General features: G+C 40.2%; 1 protein-coding gene across 11 annotated transcripts in view; it reads right to left on the bottom strand.

Annotated features, from left to right (window-relative positions):
- LOC130922445 (R3H domain-containing protein 2) overlaps positions 1 to 19175 on the bottom strand; it is a 93567-nt gene that overhangs the window by 57603 nt on the left and 16789 nt on the right. Inside the window, exon 1 of one of the 11 annotated variants that reach the window (XM_057847253.1) lies at positions 16609 to 16999. The exons of the other annotated variants lie outside the window; for them this stretch is intronic. The gene's annotated coding sequence lies outside the window, so the exon portion shown is untranslated. Of the gene's footprint in view, positions 1 to 16608; positions 17000 to 19175 lie in introns of those variants that run through there. 11 annotated transcript variants of the gene reach the window in all.

Here is a 19175-nt window from a genome sequence, read left to right as displayed (position 1 = left end):
ACATTCAGGTAATTGAGTTACTAACGCAATTAATTTTAGGGAGCAGTAATTTTTAACTGTAATTAATTACAGTTTTAAAGTAAGATTAACAACACTGCTGTCTCATTCTGTGTTCCACTGCTTTTTTGTTCAATAACCAGCTGAAAGCTCATCGCTAACTGGCTTATCTTGTTAGGGAGGGGCATAAAAGTTCTTTAATTCGTCAATTTTTGAAGGCGGACATATCTAAACTTGCTCTTACCTTACATTTTTACAAGAACAAGAAGTACAAGAAGTACCTTACAAGTAAAAGAAAATAACATCAGGTGAGAAAGTACTTTTAGGTTGCAACAATAAAAAGTGGTCTGAATTGGAGCAGAGTTTTTATTGTCATAAAACTTTACTGATATGGTTCTACACCTATAGCCCTTAATCACAACTAATATTGTCAGTTGACAAACGATTATGACATCCACTGATCCGAAACCCCAAAAGAGTGAGGAAAAGCCCCAAAATCCCAACAGGGAAAAATAGGAAACCTTGGGGACAGATGGGGAATCCCTCTTCCAGGATGACCAGGCAGCAATGAATGCTGACCTGTCCGTACGTGATACAATTGTGGTACCAAGAGGACAAAATCTCTTCCACCCCTGAAAATGGTAAAAACGAGCCTACAATGCCTGCTTTTAACCAAGATCGCAGACTTCTTTTTTGCTTTGTACCTTCCTTTAAATAATGTTTTTTGAGGGTGACATATGGTACCGTACTCTATTGCATGTTCCAAATGTGAAACTGTTTCTTACCTTGCCAAGCTGTGCTTGTCAGTTTTCTTGTATTTTGGATCATTCAACTTTTGCTGCCACGCTGTCTACTATGCATGAAAGACTTGCACACATAGTGGAATCTTCCAAAACGATTGTTAAATCCTTCAAATGTACTCAGCAAGTCCAGAACTAGAATTCATTTAAGGTGCCAATCACGTCAAAAATACAGTCTGGTACTCCTAAATATGTCATTCAGAAACGTACACATTGATGTAATGAAAAAACTGCAAAGGAATACCTCTGCATCAATCATTGACTGCTATTGTTATAAAAGGGGAGAAACTCATGACCTCGCCTGATTTAAACCCAGTTGAGAAAATCTGGAGTCTGGACCATCCTTACGCAAAAGATCTGCGTGTGAAGGCACTTCACATTGAAACTGAAGCTCTGGAAGGCCAGTCTGACATCTTTAACAAAAATGAAAGCAGAGAATTTGCAAAAAGTATACAGTGAGCCCTCATTTTTTGCGGTTAATGAGGATCGAATTGAAGCGTGATATAGCGAGGGACCAATGTATATAAAGTATATATAAAATTGTGAAGCAGCTATTGAATAAGGTGGTCTTGCGTTAAAATGAAACAACTTATGATTTTGATTGAAGTAACTATTAATTGATAAAATTTCAAGCCTTCGAAGTGTGCACACAGGCCAAAAAAAGGTCTGCAGATATCTGATCCAAAAATAAAGAATATACTCATAATGAATGTTGATATGTGACACTATATGCTACATTTAGAGCAGGGCAATGGCCAAACAAAAAGAGTACGAGTATGAAGTACGGGTATGAAAGCATTCATTTCCTATGACAGAACACTAGACTTAGTCAATCAATAATATATTCTAATACAATGGAAGAACAGTAAATAAGGCTATAATTGAACATGGCGGCATGCCTTCTTATTTCGCGATGACGTACAGTATTCTTATGCAACTGCACAAAACGGGTCATTAAAAGCAAGCAAGCAGGCACGTTCACTTTTTTTTTTTTTTTTTTACCGTTTCATACACTGCAGAGTGCGGACAGTACCATCTACCTCATAAGAGCACTGATTATCTGATCGATAAGTAGCTTGTATCCCCTGCAAAATATGATTCGCAGTAAATACAGTTCTACTTCATACAGGTGACCCTTTAGTTAATTTCCAAGCATCACAACTTCTATTTTAGTCTTTCGGAGCAGCCAGTAGGAGGTGAGAAAGAAGGAGGAGCGGCGGCTCACGAGTGAGACAGGAAGAGAGAGGGAAAAACTTCTCAATGATGAAACAATCCATGCTGTTAAGCGATTGGACCAGCCTTCCACCAATGGGAGGACCAGATCCATGGCAACAGGCTCTGTCGCCAAGAGAAATACAGCCATCTCCCTCAACACCCCCATAATTTCAGTCCTTTACACACTCTCACGACCCCGTCACGTACCTAACTGCCTTCTCCTTTCCCAAAATCCAAGGCCAAAGGGTATCGAGTTTAACACTTTTTCACACTACCATGATGAGGCCACTTAAGATAGCAGCTAAACGGCATAGACAAAAACAAACCCGCGCGTGCCAACCAAACATGGCTTGAAGATCCTTTGGATTTTATCAGGTTTACAGTCATGAGAATATGATTCATTCACAAAGAGTCGCTAAAATGTGCAGCTTCTTCACACGCCACAATCATGTGTACCACTTTGAACAAAAATTAAAGCACACAAAGTCACTCAACAGTTTGATCCCTCATTGACATTAGAGGCTCTGGTTACCAAGGCAATTCACATATAGGTCCACATTTTCTGACTTAAAGGCTTATAATTAATTAAGGCGGAGGGAAATAATCTGCATTGTTGCAGTGTTTTAAAGATGGAAACACTTCTAGCTTCCATATTGAAATTACCATAGCCCCTCTTTTCTTTTTTTAACAAAATGATTATTCACACTTAGAACTGCTGTGAACTGCTCGCTCCTCAACACAACACATATCGATACTGGCTCAGTCAATTCCCACTATTGGCGCGCATACTGTGGTGTAGTCTCGAGTGTGATAGATGAACTCCGAGGGTCAACTGGGCAGAAAATAGTGTGGTCATCTTTAAACATTAAGAAATGCTAAGCCTCAGTCGTACAGAAAACAGTATACTGTAAGCTGCCAGAAAACATTTACCTTTCAAATTGGTCAGTCATTTAAAATTTTTTTAAAAATCATGTCGGAAACTTTAACCACGGGAAATGCACTTTGTGAATTTGATGTGACATAAGAAAATGGTCAAATTAATTTTTTTAATTCAAGCTATTCGACTAATCATTGTAGCCCTCAAACATGCAGTACCATGGCAGTAACCCAATCATATTCTTCTAGAGCTGTCCCGACTAGTCTACGTTGTCGACGTCATCGATGACGTAAATGCGTCGACAGGCAAAACATACCGTCGACGGGTAATGACGGGTTAAAAAAAATTTACATGCGGATAAAGTTTAGAATGGCGGGCGCTCGCGATACAAGCGGTTGTTACTGGCTCGCCCAAGGGGGCCGCTGTTATTTCAATGTGACCAGTGTTGTCAGATTGAGCAAACTGGAAGAAAGTGGGTGAGCGAGAGAGAGGGAGCGAGAACGGTGAGTTGGAAAAGTGTGCGGGTAGCGCCGAGTTGAGTGGCTGCGTCCCCCACGTTTTTGTTTTGTTCAATAAAAGTATCCATAAAGAGCCATCCGACTCCTCTCGGTGTTTTTATGCACGCCGCCGCCTTCCTGAGGAGGAAATCTGACGAACCCGGACGAACAGAGCCAAGTGAATCGCCGGTTCACTCCTCACTATGGCGAGGAGTTGAAAACACTGCCAATTACCAAAAAGGGCAGAAATGGTAACACGTGAAAGCGGCATAAAGCCAAAAAAGCGGACCAGAATAGCCAGAGCCTGGAATTATTTCAAGGAAAATATGGAGGGTGCCACTTTGTATACTCTTTGCTAAACTGAGCTCACATACCACGGTAGCACGTCGGCTATGAACGAACACTTAAAGCTGTAGTGTGAACTAAATTTCTTCACATGCCAAATAGGGTCACAAGTAATGTAATTAAACATTGTCCACCAAATAAAGCATGAAAAAATAATTTATATGTTGTATATTTGACAAAATAATCGCGTTTCCGAAGTTCGAGCCTGAAAGGGGACGAACCCGGAAGTGATACGTCACACCGGGAACAGCGTTGGCAGCTCCATACATACGGCCGCCATACAAAGCCCTTCAAACAATGATTCAAACAGCGATATAAGCGATAGACCGAGCGCAAGGGAGGAGATCCAAGTTTTTGAAGAGTTGGAGGAAGAAGAGGAGCTTGGAATTTTATGTTGGATCTAACATGTATTAGCCAGACGCTAATCAGAATGCAAACAGTGTGCCTGGACTACCTGACATGGAATAGATACAAGACCCATCGAGATTACAACATTGGTAAGATATAGGCTGTTATTATTTTATGATTTGAAGATGCAGGCATTTGCACATGTTATGTTTTTGTCTATCTGATGACATTGTTAAAAAAAATAATAATCAGACTTCATGTTCATTTTGGCAGATCCAGCAGCTCTCGTGCATATAAAATAATAATATAAAAACGTTGGGGGGAAAGACGGAGATGAGTCTTCGATGGCTTTCTCCACTTTATTGTGGCAACAATAAGAAAACAAAATAATAGCGGACTGCCGCCACATTCGACCGCAAAGTTTTGCTTCTCGCCGATCTCCTCCTCGCCTCCCACTCCAGCGTCTCTTAAACGGATTGTGCATAGTGTCTTGTTATGAGCTTTTTGTTTACAAATATATCGAACACACGACGCGCTGACAACCTTGTCTCTTTATTAACACATGGAGCAGTTCTTATGGAAAAGTTAGAACACAGCTCGGCACAGCTCTCGGCAGGAATTGGCGTCTAATGGCGTGAGGAAATGTAGTTTTTTCACACAAGCGAACAGATTACAAAGCACCACTTCAGTGCTGTCCCGAGACTACATTTCCCATGATTCACTGCGTGACCTGCGCGCTCGCTGATTCGCTGCGAGATTGACTCAATGGCTACGCTAAACCAACACGCTATTTTTCAGCTGTCACCTGTCAGCGGCTCTCATAAAACACAAACTAGAAGCCTATCATGCGATCACCGTGAACGCTGAACCGTCCATAAGCAATGCAATGCTTGAAGCATGAAGGTGGAAATACATAATACAAATACAAATAAATGTGCACAAACTAAACGGCAGTGTGTGTCTCTTACAGCAACGTGACCGTGAATTACCGCGACGCCGACCCGCTTATATGCACATCCACACCCGTTTCCCGATTGACAGTGGATTAACCCTTTCGGACATGATCGTAGATGACGCACAATTTAAACACGCTTGACCTAGCGAAAGCATCAACAACTATGATCGGGGATTTCCACGAGTTAACTTTCGGCTAACGTCGCTAGCTTATACTGTTCAATTCCACAACAGTAGGCAGCTATGCTTTGACAAAGTCATCAGTCATCTATCCAAAACTCACACTTACTTTTTGGCAAATCCTTGATCATAAGCAGACCGGTTAAGGAAGCAGGCATCTTCGAAGTGTTTGCAGCAGAGAACACTACTCGATGATGGCGTGAAATTCATTCGCTTCGTGCGAACGAAAGATGTCCATTTACGTGCCCTGCTATCCTTTGGCCACTCATACAACTTTTCGTTTGAGCGAGAACAAAACATCGCCACACACCGCTGTGGCATCTTACCGAGAAGCAATGCAACAAACAATACTGTTCAATGGTGGACTTCCCTCGCACGTCTAGGTGTGACGTAATTTCCGAAGATTTCCGAAGAAAAGCATTTTCGTTGTCAAGGGCGTTGCTATGGGTTAAACAAAGAATCTGGAAGGGTTGCGTAAAAAAAAATAATGAAAATATGCTTATAATTGTTTAGCCATTGATATTATTCAAAAACATGGTTAGCCAACCTTACTTCAAAGTTCCCCTTTAAAGCACCGTCACCCAAGTGTAATTTTCGAAGACAACAAGAAACAACAAGCTAACGGATTGTAAGTCCATACAACTTTCTAACGATTTTTTTTAATGGAAGTTGCCTTTATGTGCATCGTATCAACGTGCATTTTTATTTAATAAAATAATTAATGCATATACAATATAATTATATAATATTTTTTTCAAATTATTATTAAATTTATTAGGATCATGGAAGCTCCCACTTGGGGAAAACATATACATATATCCTGTATATACACAATAAAAAAATATATGGAAACAGCACTGGCCTGCTTACTGTAATCCATGACTGCACTAATGTTAGTTACTTAATATTATAAAGCAGGGGGTCGGCAACCTATGACACGCGTGTCAGCACTGGCACGCGAAGGGTTAACCAGTGACACGCGAGCGCATGGCAAAAAAACAAGAAAAAAGCGCCTTTTTACCTGAAATTCAGACATTTTCTGTTGCGCGCCCTGTTATTTAAACCACACACACATCCAAGGGAATTCCTGTGTAAAGAGACATGGGATTTACTCACGTCATTGCTTTCACGTATAAAAAGATGTCCCGAGAATGGAGCGGGTTTGACGCTTTCACAGACTTGTCCCGTATTGCCCACTGGCGCTCTCTGTGCGGGAAGGGCCGCTGGCGCGATTTTATAACCTCTGACATTACGTCATTTTTGGTAGGCATCGGCTGTCACAATGTTGGTCAAATCGTGTTTTATTCCAGAGTCAGCGTTCCCAACGTCGTAACTGCAGCCAATTCAATCTCATCAAGACTGTATTTAAGAGTGTTATTCCCCCACCAAGATCTGCACCCGCGGCTCCACCCGGTCTGGTATGGGGCTAGATCAGTCTTCTAGCCCCACACGCCCGCGCCTTCCGTGGGCACCACGAGAGCGAGCCTCTCTCCCCCCGGGGAAAGGCTCGCTCCACCCGGGCCCGCGCCCGAGGCTTCCATGCGCACCACGAGAGCCAGCCTCCTCGGGGAGAGGCCGCTCCACTAGGGTTCTCGCCCGAGGCTTCCGTGCGCACCGCGATAGGGAGGCTTTCTCTCCCCGGGGAAAGGCTCGCTCCTCGCGGCTCCACCCGGGCCCGCGCCCGAGCCTTTCGTGCGCACCGCAAGAGGTAGCCTCCCGGGGGCCGCGGCGGCTCCACCCATTACGAGACAAAACATGAAAATTCATTCAAGGATGAGTCTGACGAGGCAGAGACATTAAAACGTGCTGTGTCCAGGTACAGTAAACAAACACACCCTGAAAACCTTTGTCACTGCTAAAAACACCGCCACCGAAGCAAGCTATTACTGCTCACTGCATTGCAAAGCAAGGAAAACCATTTACTGATGGCGAATATATCAAAGAGGCGATCTTGTCAAGCTCAGACGTTTTGGTTGATGGCTTGACTAACAAAGACACTCAAAAAAAAAAGGATAAGCAGCTAAAAGTCACAAAGTACAACCCCGAAATCAGAGCTGAGCCAGGGAAAACAGGGCCAGGGATCACATTAAGGTAGGCATCTTTTATCTTTGTAATATAAAAGAATATCTAAAATGCTGCATATAATTTACTGTTTAAGTTGATAGTGAACAACTAGCTAGTGAACTTTTGCACTTATTTTAAAGTTTTGACATTTTCTACAATATGCATTTATTTTTTAGTTAATTGAAAAAGAATGGTAGTTATACGATTTCAGGGTATGTTCATGTTGTTTTCTTTGGGGTAGAATTACAGCTTTGTTGGATATAAAAAATTGGATGTGCGTCATTAATCTCGGTGTGGCACACTGATTGACAAGAAAATTTGAAAGTGGCACTCCACACCAAAAAGGTTGCTGACCCCTGTTATAAAGTATTACATATAGTAGTATACTATAAAATTAACACTAGATATTTAATTTTTGTTACTGTGGGTATGTGTGCCTTTCATTCAAAATAATTGTAATATTTCAGTGTGCCCTCTACTTGATCTGTTTTCAGGTTAAAACAAACAAAAGTTGAACAGTTTTTCCCATCCCCCAAAAATGCACTAGAAAAAGCATCTGAACTCACACAAATTATTCTGAAAATGGTTGTCCGGGACATTGCAATTCATTTTAACATTTAAAACAATATGTCCATATACATCCAAAATGTTTTTGTGGATTAATAAGCTTAAACAAAAATTTCATTATTAAAGCAGTAAAAAATAATAATAATTAAAATATATATATATATTAGATTAGTCGACTAATCGTAAAAATAGTCGGCTGACTAATCGGGAGGAAATTAGGTCGTTTGGGACATCCCTATATTCTTCCATAGTATTTGTGAATACCATGTACTCATCCTGGGCAAAATGCATATGGTATACAGTTAACTTCATCTGGCTAAATCAGGGGGACCAGTCACTTTCATGACATGCACAAATGCATCCACTTGACAACAGCTGCCAGCCTGGCCCGCCATGCCAACAGGGATGGAGGGTTCAGTGCTGCCAGCTAGTAGTCTTTACCCATGATTCAGGCAAACGTCCAGACACCAAATCAAGCACTGTTTGTTGCATGATTGTAAAGAGCTAAAGTTACTCATACATTGTGACAAGGTACGCCCAAAAAATAGCCAGTGGCGAGACTGCAAAAATAGCCAGGACATAACTATTAGAGAGGATTTAGACAATAACACCAAATAAAGCAGACTATGTAGTTGCAGCATTACCTGCAGGAAAACAGTCCTCACAAGATCTGTCCTCCTCCCCACTTTTGAGTTTTTCCTTGACTGTGCAACAATTCTAGGAACTTCCTAGTCTCATGCGGCCTACGTGTCATTACTATGGAGGACCAAAGCTGCCAAAATTTTCTAAAAAATTAAAAATAAATCAATAAAAGGCAAAATACAAACAACTATAAATACAAAATAAGATACAGAAATTAAAAATCCAAAAATATGGAAATAAGTAGCTACTTAAACAAAAGTAGAAATAAAAATGAATATATATCCAAAAATAAGAAATTACATTAAAAATTTAAGAATACAAAAATAAATGTGGAAATAAATGCAAAAATAAATATATTGATTGAAATAAATGTCACTCAATAAATAAAAGCGCTTTGCTCTTATATTTACTTATTTAATTGTCAGCATGAACATGCAAGTGGAAATGTTATTCAAATGAGGAGGCGTTCCTATGGGTGCCATGGTTTGAACTATTCGCTTATTGGTTGATCGACATTCGAGTGCTGAAATCTACTAGCCATGCCAGCCACCAAAGACGGTGGCAGGTAGCGAAACAGGCGACCTACTTTGTGTGAAGTAAGAGAATATCCACCGTCAAATGTCAGAGCATGGTATAAGATGAGTTTGTATGACAGTGGCATATTTTAAAATGAAAACTTGGTTATTCGTATGGTATGCTGCACTCTATATATATATCTGACTGCCACGGGTATCAAAGCTATTTGTAACTGCCCCAGTATAGCTTAGCAGAAGTTACAACTAAGTTTTCATGGAAGCAAACGATATTCCAGCTCACCATGTAACGTTGTTTTTGGAGTTTCTGACTTGAATAATTCCACAGACATAGCAACGTTGGATGCTGGATGATTACAGAGATCTCAGGATCTCATCCAAATTATGGGTTCATAATGATGCAAGGACATCTTCGGGCCCGACGTACAAAGGTTCAAAATAAGTGAATGTCATTAACAAATTTTACTTGGACCATAGTTTTCATTCATTTAAATGAAGTGTAAAGAGGAAATATTTGTGTTAAATAAATAAATAAGCCGAATCATGAGGGTTAAACCATTTTGTTAATTCAAGTCCTGTTTAATCACTAGAAATTACTTCTTTAGCTTTTATGCAATGCAATTTTTTAAATTGCAACTAATTTTCCTGTTTTTTCATGAAGGACTTCGTGTGCAAGAATCCATGAGACGTGTGGATCCACCGGGAATTGTTGTCTGCACACTACAACGACAAACTGTTCGGCGTACAAGATATTCTGTGCCAGCTCCCAACAGTCAAAGGCATATCGACGGCAACCATAAACTCATAAATTAAGGCTCTATGTTGGGGAACTAGGAAGGAAGTACAAAAATAAATTAAGACCATATTTTTTTCACCCATTTTGGAAAGATAAACCCATATATAATATTGACCATTTTAAATTAAGTTTAAATATTTCATGCTTTGATTTTTTTATAACTCGCGGCCGGCCATCGACAACAACAGGCATTTAAACTGGGAGAACTGACTGAATGCACTTTACAGTGCTATTCACGGCACTAGGAATCTAATTCATTTTTATTTGGAGTGCTTTCGTTGCCAGCCTCTCCCAGTCAAAATGGATTGGGTGTCAAACGCTGTCAATGGCAGCCAATGAGTTAAATGTTGATGTTTACAGCTTGCAAAAATAAGAAACCCACAAATTTAATGTCTAAATAAAAAAAACAAGACATTTTATCCAACACATTGTATGTTATTGCAGAAATTTTGGTCTAGTTTTGGTTTAGTTTTAGTTGCCACCTCTGAGAGATGATTGGATAAAACTATCCATTGAAATCAAATCATGAGGTTTGAAAATGGCTGGGCAAAATGCAAGTTCACAAAGGACAATGTAAAGTGCATATTTCTAATCAAAAACATATAACATTAAAAATCATAAATAAAAGCATGAAATATCCCTGACCAAGAAATTGCACTTTGTTCTGGTATTTGAGTAAAAATTAGCGCAGATTTTTTTATATTTTTATATTTATAGAATATTTGAACTTTCACTTTAAAGTTATGTGTAAAATGACCTAAAAGTAACAACTGAGTGTCACCCTTTCCATTTTGCAGCCTTGTCCTCAACCATTTTTTCCTTCTTACTAAATTATTTATATAAATACACTTTCACAGTCTAGGCACATACAGGTTAGGCTAATCAGTAACTCTAAATTTGCTATATAGGATGTGTACATGTTTAGTGATATTTTAGGACAAGTTGGTTAAACTTTTAATTACATAACTATTTGTTTTATGTGATGGTCCACATGGTCATCACCCCCATGTAGGTGTCAGTCCCTGAAGTGCACCTGTGACAGGCCTTGACTCCTGAAATTCAGTAGCTGCCAGAATTTTCTAATGTATTGAATGTCTACAGCGAGACAGTATCCATCCTGCATCAAATATGTGGACTTGTTTGAAATGGCACTATGGCATGTTGGTTGTGGTTGATGTGACATTACCTCAGCATTGTGAAGAAATAATAAAGGCAATGATTTTTGTGGGAAGTAACATTTTATTGATGAACAGTGTAATACAATACAAATTAACAGGCAATTGATGTACAAAAAATGGACTTCGAATACAACGAACTCTTTCAACAATGCAAAAAAAAAAAATGTTCACTGGACACCAACATGAGCCATTTACGGTAATTAACTTTTTCCCCTAATACTGGCCAACTGCTCACCATTACAATTCTCTGAAATGTAAATTGTTTCCTTGGGAAGCTTTAGCGTAAAAAAAAGCACGTAGATGAGTAAGACCGATTTCCGTTATTGCTGAGGAACAACACCCCAACCTGTCCAGTATTTGGAAGTACCTAGAAGAAAATGGATGACAACACTAAGGCAAAACGGTATAAAAGATTAGCTATTAAAGCATTTAACAACACACCATGCGGTGCAAACAGTCTGCCTGAGCCCTGACGAGCGTAAGCCACACGAATTTGAGTGCTTCACTGCACGAAAACACGCTTCCTTCCTGAGACCCACCTGAGGTGTTAGCTTATGGAAGATAATATAGCTTCAACATAGCCCAACTGGACTGAAGTAAAAAGTTTAAAAAAAAAAAAAAAAAAACATTACCACTTTAATACATACCTTGTCCTCATCCAACCAAGTGCCAGCTTCCTGTAGAATCTCGGACGCCGACCTTCTCGTTTACTCCCATTATTTGACGAAGCAAGCAAGCAGCAGACAGGCAGACATTACTTAGTCAGGCATGAAAATGGGTCAGGGGTTAAAAAGGTGAGAAAGGTGTGGAGTAAATATGTTCCGGCGTTCTGCCAAAATGTCCGCCGTCGGCAAAACGTCCTACATGTGGCGAATTTGACCATTTTAATTTTTCACATAAGGCTTAATATTCGAGTTAACGGGGGTTTGATTAGTTGAAGGAGTTGATTTCAACCACCATTGACTCGCGCTAGCTTAGCCACTCCGGAGCCCTGAAACTAACAAATAACTGTCAAACTGCACAGAATTTGTTCAAATCATTTCCAACGACTAATTAAACCCCGGCTAACTCAAAGATTAAGCCTAATGTAAAAAATTCTGAACTTCCCCTTTAAAATAAAGACCATTGAATATGGCCATTAAAATGTTGTCTATAAAAGTTTTAGAGCAATAAAACAAACAACAAAAATGAACAAAATGAACAGGAATCCTTCAAAGTATTTCATGATGGGTCCAAATTATTTTTCGAACAGATCATGTGACTATAGAACCTTAGAGACAGCCGTTTGCATTGCTTAGCCAAAACTACAGCTGAGGAGGCAAGATGGATATTTAGAATTTCTTTAAACCTAAGCTTTCAAAACCCTCAACAACAACTGAGCTTGAACCGAGGATTGAGCACGAGCAGTATCAAAAAGTCCTGGCTGTCGTGTTACCTGTTGTGCTGTAATTCCAAGTGGTGCTTGAATTGGATGCTTATAGCGGTCGACAGTCTTTTTGAGCCAGCGCAAAGTTCGCAGCGCACGGAGATATTTTTGTTATCTTTACTGGACAAAAATGTGAAGTAATGGCTGTGTTTCCAGTGTGCAAATGCAGCCGTTTGTAGTATATCTCCTGCCTATTTCATTGCATCCTGGCGAGGTAGCAAGGCTATGTTGTTTTGGCCGCAAACTCCCAGCGCTCACGCATCATGGTAATACACGTGACCCTTTTTGTTCCGTCCCCGATTAAAAAATGTGACATGTGATGTCACTCCCATGACTACAGTATTCTTCATTCTACAGACATTATGTAGTAATAGTAACGCACAGGCATCAAGAAAAGTAATTTTACTCAGATTACTGATTTAGAAAAATGAACGCGTTAGATTGTTCTTTACTGAAAGAAAGTAATCAGATTAGTTACGCATTACGATACCGCGTTATTGACAACACTGCTTTTATATTACCGTTAAATACACAAGCTTGACGCTACCTTAAAGGGAGCTATTTTTTCACCGGACGCTCCGGCAGTGTTCAACGCAAGCTGCAACGAACGGCAGTAACTTTGTCATACCACAAAATATGAAAACGAAAACCATTACTCACTAAATTCAATATGCTGGCAAATGCATTCATCTAAAAACAATTGGGAGTGATACTTTACCTCCTCCAGCGAATGTGAATTTGTGCTTAGTACAAGATCATCTGTCGCAATTAGCGATCTTTGACGCTCTTTTTTTCCCCCCTCCCCGCATACAAACTTGTTTCTCTCTCAGCGGCTGTCCTAGCTAAGCCTTGCCTATCATTCGTCTTTGTAAGTTTTTAGTAACTTTGTGTATTGAATTTGAAAGGAAAATGTGTGTTTTGTTTTTGACGAACTTTTTCATGAAGCTAAACTGTTGAAGCTACTCACATGTGGAAAAATACGAGTGTACAACGTTTTAAGTTTATTCATTTGGTATATTTCAGTTACCACGATTTGAGAGATCAATAAATTGAAGAATTTACGCCTTGCGTTTGGAGTGCTTGTTTTTGGGTTTGCTGGAATAGCGTCACTGACACACACAGCATAAACGGGAAGGGGTAAGCGCTGCCGCGCCAAGCCAATTCTGGCTGCATTTTCGACACATGAAAAATAACGAATACGTACTACTGTATGACGGAAAATTTTAGTGGTTTTGTAACCGCGACGTTTTCATAGCATGGTAATCCGTGAAGGTAACTGGCACATGCCTACAAACGACCCCCCCCCCCCCCTTAAAATTTTTCTCCTCGGATCTACACGATTCACGTAGGTCATCCTTTTTGACTTCAAAACGGCGAATTTCGCCGAAAGGTGAGAGATTTTCATGCCTGCTTAGTCAATCGAGAGGATCACGGCACTGGCATGTAGATCGACCAATGGGTGATTAGTTCAACACTTGTAGGACCTCCTCCTCCTTTGAATAACATTTCCACTTGCATGTTCATGCTGACCATGAAATAAGTAAATGTAAGAGCAAAGCGCTTTTATTTATTGACTGACATTTATTTAAGTCAATATATTTTTGTATTTATTTTCACATTTATTTTTGTATTCTTAATTTCTTCAGGTAATTTCTTATTTTTGTATATATACATATATTCATTATTATTTTTATTTAATAAGTTATTTCCATATTTATTTTTGTATTTATATTTGTGTATCTTTTTTTTATTTTGTATTTACATTTGTTTTTATTTTGCCTTTTATTGATTGATTGATTTTTATTTTTAATTTTGGCAGCTTTGATCCGCCATACATTACCAGGTGAAAACGTCGAACGCGAACGAATAAGGGCGGACAAATGCGCAAAAACTACCTTTCTTAATATCAGACATTAAGCTTATGTTAAGGGCAACATAAAATTCTCACAAAAGAAGAGACCTTCCAATAGGATCATATTTACTTACGTAAACACTACAACACGTGACGATGCGTTAGATACTGTACATTGCACATGTTTGTTACTTCACAGATGCATTCCGTTCACCTACGAGTCACATTTGTTTTTGTGGTGTGAACTACACACACACACACACACACACACGCACACCCCAAAACACGGCCCACCCCCCCACACACACAAAATCAACATTAACACAAAATCAGAATTGGGCATCATGCCCTGTGATGTGAAAGTAGACATAGTCAGGCTTAACTTTGTAATTAACTGACATGACATAGGAATTACATGCTCTGATTTGGTGGCATGGACAAACACACACCCTAAAAAACACAAAAAGTTTTGACAATCTAGTTTGCTTCGTTTGAATCACTGCAAGCTGTCAATCAAGCTTTATGCACGACTAATGATGCCCCAAGAGACTTGAAACTGGGCTTAGCTCATCGTTCATTTTAAACAACCTCCACTGACTGAATGACCCTGTTGTGAGAGTTACTTCCAGGCTCCAGGTGAGACAGTATAAACCTTCTGATTTAAAGGCAATTACAGCAGCAAGTTACTCCGGGGGTTGCCATTGATTTTTGTGTCCCCCCACCCTTCCCTCTGCCTCTTGAACATCCTCTCTTTTGTGCTCAGTGTTTTTCCCACGCACTGGCAATTAGAATGCAGGCTGCGGGAGGGCCAACTACCTGGGAAGCAGTAGTACAAAGTTATAAAAAAACTAAAAATCCAAGTATGATTCGAATCTTTAAGGAAAATATACCTTGTCATTCTCATTTTTTAACATCCAAATACAATGTTCTATGTCAGTGCACCTCACTAGAATGTATTTCAGCCAGTATTTGAGACAGTATCAAAGGATTACGTCTGCATTTTTGTTTTGCCCATATTTTCTCCTGCAAAAAGGACCATGTAGAGAAAAGAACCTGAGAAAAGCTAAGCACATTAAAACAGGTTTTATTGTTGCTAATGTACCAATATTAGACTATCTGGTCCATGAATGACTTATTCAGAATACAATATCTACAGGACGTTGTCGACCATCATTAAACACCTTGAGTTGCAGTCAAGAGTGGTGTACACGTCTAGCTACATACGGATTCGCAGTGCTAATTGTCGTTTGCTGTAACACTCTATTAAGAAAAATACGGTTGTCATAGGGGTGCCACCACCTGGCGAATATGGCGATTTTGTTACATGAGATGAGGGTAGCATATGGCGATTTTGTTACATGAGATGAGGGTAGCAGCTTTGCTTTTCTATTTTTTATTTTTTATTTTTTTTAGTTCAATCCAAAGGCTATGATGATGATCATCCAGACTTCACTGAAACAACCAAACCAGACACAGTCTGAGTGACTAAAAAAGCTCAAACAAAATAAGAGAAAAATTGCAACCATAATTTTACAAGGTTGTAACCATCAGCAGGGGGATGTTGGAAGCCAGGTCTTCTCAACCTGAAACAGTCAATGAGGACGCAATGCTATTTATAGCCAACGATTTTTTATTCAAGAGGGCTCTTCTGTTGTGCTTCTCTCGCCTCTTGCTCACCTCCTCTCGTTCCACTGCTCCCCGCATATTTGGCCTCACGCAACAAACTGAAAAAATATTTAAATATACAGATGCATTTTGAAGAGCAAATGAGATTTAAGCGTATGTGGTGCACACCTAAACTGTCAAGCCACTGCTGTACCTCCAAGCTAAGATGATCATTGTGGATAAGCGTCAAGGTCTCTTAACATAGGACTTCCCACATGCTGCCTTATGTAAGAGACTAGGTTGCCCCTCTCCGCTACACCCCTCCCCTCACTCTTCGCCATGACAGCGTTGCAGCGATGCCTACTTGTGCCGTGACCACCTCCGCCCACCACCCTCCACCCACACGGGGACACGGAGGAAGGGAATTCCTCATTAACTCAGCCTTTAAGTGACCGCAAATTTACAGTAGTCATCAAAACGGCGGAGTCCAAATGTGATGCATAGCTTGAGTTAATAATCCGGTTCGCCAATTACTGCTAACTCAAAGTGTATCAGACTGATCAAATAAAGTTCCAAGGGATAATCGAATAAAGTGACAGCTTAACATCAGTCATATTAAATGCCATGCTCATAGCAGAGTTACTGAAGCATAACTTTTAAGCACCAAGATATGGAAATCCGCACTATAACAGGTTCATTTCAACAATAGATGGCACAAAGAATAAACATTACCGTGTGAGGAAGTCATCTTGATGAATCTTCAGTCAAGTTGGTCAGATTTTTTTTTTTTTTTTTTTTTTGTGCGTTTTTCTTTAATCAAAGGAAAAGCATCACAACAGTAGAAACAGCAGCTCTGGACCAGAATGAACTCTCGTCTGCTGCACAGCAAAGCGTAATGAATTCCATTTTTGGGTAGGAGGGCGAGTTTCCGGCAAGTTTCTTTCTCTTGACTACAACTTGTCTAATGTTGAGAGGTGTCCCTTGTTTTTCTCAATGAAACTCACACATGCACCAGGACATAATATCCTTGCTGGGTGTCTCTTTTCCGCTCTCATGCCATCATGTGCATCGTTTGCGCTGCTCCTCTCTTGCAAAGCGTCCTCCCTTTCGCATGGATTCCTGCTCTCTGTCTCTCTCCCTCCCTCCCTCCCTCCCTCGCACATCTTGTTTGCTCTCTTGCCTCTCTGTACCACAATATAATTGCAGTGACAGCCAAGCAAAGGGCTTGCTAGCACCCCAGCTGTTTTAAAAGGCTACACGAATCAGTCACCAAGGTTACTTGGATGTGAAATACATTTTTTTACAATCAAAGGTTTAACTAGTCACGACTTACGAGTCCCCTTTCACGCTAACTGTACAAGGACTTTGAGTTAGTATCGAAGCTAACGTGAAATTTAAATCTACACTCTCAATACTCCGTAGGCAGCAATTAAAAGTATCTTTTATCCGCCAAAGTCTTTAAAATGTGATGACAGGATTCCATGATGCTAGGGCTGTGCTGTTTTATAATAGAGATTTTTTTTAAATTGATGTTGAGCTCATTGATCAGCCGTGACATCTTTAAATTGACAGTAAAGAGATTTTGAACTCCTTCAAAATGAGACCAATGCTGATGGGTTTCAAGCCGCTAATTATACTACACATAAGGTCAACTCTCCTCCGTGAGTCATCACCTTATCGTGGTGGAGGGGTCTGCATGTCCCACTGATCCTAAGAGCTGTGTTGTCTGGGGCTTTATGCCCCTGGCAGGGTCACCCATGGCAAACAACTCCTGAGTGAGGGCCCAGACTAAACAGGGCTCAGAAGACCCCTTATGACGAAAAAAAAATGAATGAATCCAGGTTCCCCTTGCAAGGATGCGGAGTTGGGCTGCAGCCAAAGACGGGGGCCTTGGCGATCCGACCTTCAGCTACAGAAGCTAACTCTTGGGACATGGAATGTCATCTCTCTTGCGGGGAAGGAGCCCGAGCTGGTGTGTGAGGCAGAGAAGTTCCGACAAGATATAGTTTGACTCGCCTCCACACACAGTTTGGGTTCTGGTACCAATCCTCTCGAGAGGGATTGGACTCTCTTCCACTCTGGAGTTGCCCACAGTGAGAGGCGAAGAGCAGAGGTGGGCATACTTATTGCTCCTGGGCTTGGCGCCTATACGCTGGGGTTTACCCCAGTTGACCCGAGGGTACCCTCCCTCCACCTTCAGGCGGGGGGACAGGTCCTGACTGTTGGTAGTGCTTATGCACTCGGCCTGAACGATATTGGGAAAAAAAGATTGTTGCGATTTTTTGGGGGTTTGCGATATATTGTGATATTGTATTGCGATATTTAAAAAAAAAATATATATATATATATATATTTATATATATATATATTTTTTTTTTTTAAAAAGAAATTTTCATTAGATGACTTGAATAGCTGTTTGGAAAGACTTTGGATGACTCATCATCACCACAGTGTACAGTGATCCCTCGTTTTTTGCGGTTAATGGGGACCAGAACCCGCCGCGATAAGTGTAAAACTGCAAAGTAGTGAACCCCCCCATTGTTTTTTTTTTTTTTTGTGTGTGTGTTTTTTTGTGCTCAGTGTATTTATTCAGATTTAGCATTGGAAAGAGATACATATAAGACATCTTTTTTTCTCACTTTTTCCCCCAACGTGATTTAAAAAATGTATATAAATAAATGTTTTTTAAGCACTTCAAATGTAATTACTATCAGTTTTAAAAATAACTGTCCAACCAAAACATTTTTGAACAAGAATAAAGTACTGTAGTAGAAAAATGCTTGGCTTTATTAAATGTTTCTGTTTACCTACCTTACCTGTGACTCTTGGAGTGACATGTAGAAATTTCAAACTCCTCATGATCACTTCTGGCATTTATTTTATATGTCTCCAACGTCTACACACACACACAAACACATTCATTCCAGCGAGGCTTCCTTGCAGAAACTGTTTAAAAAGTTAAACGATGATTGACAGATTGCTGCCCGGCTTCTTTGGCCAGATCAAAGTCATCGTTAACTTTAATAAGCAAGTGCCAGTGACTGAGAGGAACAAAGGGCTGGGAGAGGGAGGGTGTGAGGCTATGTGCAGAGCAGAAAGCACTGCGTATGTGGATTAAAACAAAAAACAAAAAAACTATCGCACGTGCTCGCGATGGGACTATCGCGCACGTACACATCGCGATGGCGATGTTTAAATGATATATCGTTCAGGCTTATTATGCACCAAACAGCAGTTCAGAGTACCGACCCTTTTTCGAGTCCTTGGAGGGTGTGCTGGAGAGCGCTCCCTCTGGGGAC

The sequence above is a fragment of the Corythoichthys intestinalis genome, chromosome 9 (genome assembly GCF_030265065.1).
Source record: "Corythoichthys intestinalis isolate RoL2023-P3 chromosome 9, ASM3026506v1, whole genome shotgun sequence".
Lineage (NCBI taxonomy): Eukaryota > Metazoa > Chordata > Actinopteri > Syngnathiformes > Syngnathidae > Corythoichthys > Corythoichthys intestinalis.
Note: the sequence above shows the minus strand (reverse complement) of the source record. Positions and strands in the feature narration are given on the sequence as shown.